Source organism: Canis lupus, unplaced genomic scaffold (assembly GCF_011100685.1).
Source record: "Canis lupus familiaris isolate Mischka breed German Shepherd unplaced genomic scaffold, alternate assembly UU_Cfam_GSD_1.0 chrUn_S2007H2206, whole genome shotgun sequence".
NCBI lineage: Eukaryota > Metazoa > Chordata > Mammalia > Carnivora > Canidae > Canis > Canis lupus.
The window spans coordinates 45,364-48,671 of record NW_023330880.1 but is presented as its reverse complement, the minus strand read 5'-3'; positions in this window follow the sequence as shown (position 1 = coordinate 48,671).

The following is a 3,308-nucleotide window of genomic DNA, read 5'->3' as shown; positions in this document are numbered from 1 at the left end:
GCATCACTTGTCATCAGGGAAATACAAATCAAAACCACAATGAGATACCACCTCACACCAGTGAGAATGGGGAAAATTAACAAGGCAGGAAACCACAAATGTTGGAGAGGATGTGGAGAAAAGGGAACCCTCTTACACTGTTGGTGGTAATGTGAACTGGTGCAGCCACACTGGAAAACTGTGTGGAGGTTCCTCAAAGAGTTAAAAATAGACCTGCCCTACGACCCAGCAATTGCACTGTTGGGGATTTACCCCAAGGATACAGATGCGATGAAATGCCGGGACACCTGCACCCCAATGTTTCTAGCAGCAATGTCCACAATAGCCAAGCTCTGGAAGGAGCCTCAGTGTCCATCGAAAGATGAATGGATAAAGAAGATGTGGTCTATGTATACAATGGAATATTACTCAGCCATTAGAAATGACAAATACCCACCGTTTGCTTCAAGTGGATGGAACTGGAGGGTATTATGCGGAGTGAAGTAAGTCAGTCGGAGAAGAACAAACATTATATGTTCTCATTCATTTGGGGAATATAAATAATAGTGAAAGGGAATATAAAGGAAGGGAGAAGAAATGTGTGGGACGTATCAGAAAGGGAGACAGAACATAAAGACTGCTAACTCTGGGAAACGAACTAGGGGTGGTGGAAGGGGAGGTGGGCGGGGGGGTGAATTGGTGATAGGTACTGAGGGGGGCACTTGACGGGATGAGCACTGGGTGTTATTCTGTATGTTCGGAAATTGAACACCAATAAAAAATTTATTATAAAAAAAAAGAAATGACACATACCCACCATTTGCTTCAACGTGGGTGGAACTGAAGGGTATTATGCTGAGTGAAATAAGTCAATCGGAGAAGGACAGACATTATATGTTCTTATTCATTTGCGGAATATAAATAATAGTGAAAGGGGATAGAAGGGAAGGGAGAAGAAATGTGTGGGAAATATCAGAAAGGGAGACAGAACATAAAGAATCCAAACTCTGGGAAACGAACTATGGGTGGTGGAAGGGGAGGTGGGGGGGGGTGAATGGGTGATGGGCACTGAGGGGGCACTTGACGGGATGGGCACTGGGTGTTATTCTGTATGTTGGCAAATTGAACACCAATAAAAAATAAATTTATTTTAAAAAATGAGGGAAAAGAATAAATTTTAGTTATAAATTTCATTTAAATTGGTATGTTACAAATTCTACAGAAGACAAAAATTTGAGTGTCACTAGTTAACGAAATTGATATGCATCTTTGGTTTCTAATTTGAATTATATTGCAAAGTGCATTCCAAACTTCTTGTTGTGATTTAGTTCTAATTTTAAGGCATTATGGTCTGAGAATATGCCAGGGACGATCCCAATCTTTCCGTATCGGTTCAGACCTGATTTGTGACCCAGTATATGGTCTTTTCTGGATAGGTTCCCGCTATCCCTTCACTCTGAAGAGTTTTGATCAGGAATGGATGCTGTATTTTATCAAATGCTTTCTCTGCATCTATTGAGAGGATCATATGGTTTTGGTTTTTCTCTTGCTGATATGATGAATCACATTGATTGTTTTACGAGTGTTGAACCAGCCTTGTGTCCAGGGAATAAATCCTACTTGGTCATGGTGAATAATTTTCTTAATGTATTGTTGTATCCTATTGGCTAGTATCTTGTTGAGAATTTTTGCATCCATGTTCATCAGGGATATTGGTCTATAATTCTCCTTTTTGGTGGGGTCTTTGTCTGGTTTTGGAATTAAGGTGATGCCTCATAGAATGAATTTGGAAGTACTCCTTCTCTTTCTATCTTTCCAAACAGCTTTAGTAGAATAAGTATGATTTCTTCTTTAAAAATTTTTTTTTAAACTTTTATTTATTTATGATAGGCACACAGTGAGAGAGAGAGAGAGAGGCAGAGACACAGGCAGAGGGAGAAGCAGGCTCCATGCACCGGGAGCCCGACGTGGGATTCGATCCCGGGTCTCCAGGACCGCGCCCTGGGCCAAAGGCAGGCGCCAAACCGCTGCGCCACCCAGGGATCCCCTGATTTCTTCTTTTAAACTTTTGATAGAATTCCCCAGGGAAAGCCACATGTCCCTGGATTTTTGTGTCTTGGGAGGGTTTTGATGACCGCTTCAATTTCCTTCCTTGTTATTGGCCTGTTCAGGTTTTCTATCTCTTACTGTTCTAGTTTTGGTAGTTTGTGGCTTTCTAGAAATGTGTCCATTTGGCGTATAGCTATTCATAATATGTTTTTTTTTCATAATATGTTTTTACAATCCTTTGTATTTCCTTGCTGTTGGTAGTGATCTCTCCTTTCTCATTCATGATTTTAATTTTAGTCTTCTTTCTCTTCTTTTTAATAAGGCTGGCTAATGGTTTATCTTATTAATTCTTTCAAAGGACCAACTCCTGGTTTTGTTGATCTGTTCCACAGTTCTTCTGGTCTCGATTTCATTGAGTTCTGCCCGAATCTTTAGTAACTCTCTTCTTCTCCTGGGTGTAGGATCTATTTTCTGTTTTTTCTCTAGCTCCTTTAGGTGTAAGGTTAGCTTTTGTATTTGAGTTCTTTCCAGTTTTTGAATGGCTGCTTGTATTGCGATGTATTTCCCCCTCAGGACTGGTTTTGCTGCATCCCAAAGATTTTGAACTGTTGTATGTTCATTCTCATTAGTTTCCATGAATCTTTTTAATTCTTCCTTAATTTCCTGGTTTCCCCTTTCATCTTTTAGCAAGATGGTTCTTAACCTGCACGTGTTTGACGTCCTTCCAAATTTCTTGTTGTGATTTAGTTCTAATTTTAAGGCATTATGGTCTGAGAATACGCAGGGGACGATCCCAATCTTTTGGTATCGGTTCAGACCTGTTTTGTGACCCAGTATGTGGTCTATTCTGGAGAAAGTTCCATGTGCACTTGAGAAGAATGTGTTTTCAGTTGAGTTTGGATGTAAAGTTCTGTAGATATCTGTGAAATCCATCTGGTCCAGTGTATCATTTAATGCTCTCCTTTCTTTGGAAGTGTTGTGTTTAGAAGACCTATCAAATGTAGAAAGCGCTAGATTGAAGTCACCAAGTATAAGTGTATTATTATCTAAGTATGTCTTAAATTTGGTTATTAATTTGGTTATTAATTGATTGATATCAATTCTTCTGGTGGAGGGGCCTTTGTGCTGACTTTCAGGTGTGGGCACTTGGGGGAGCTGATCAGCCCCCTGCGTGGTGCAGGGCTCAATGAGTGATGTTATTTTTTTTATTTTAAATTTTAAAAATTTTTATTATTTATGATAGTCACAGAGAGAGAGAGAGAGAGAGAGAGAGAGAGGCA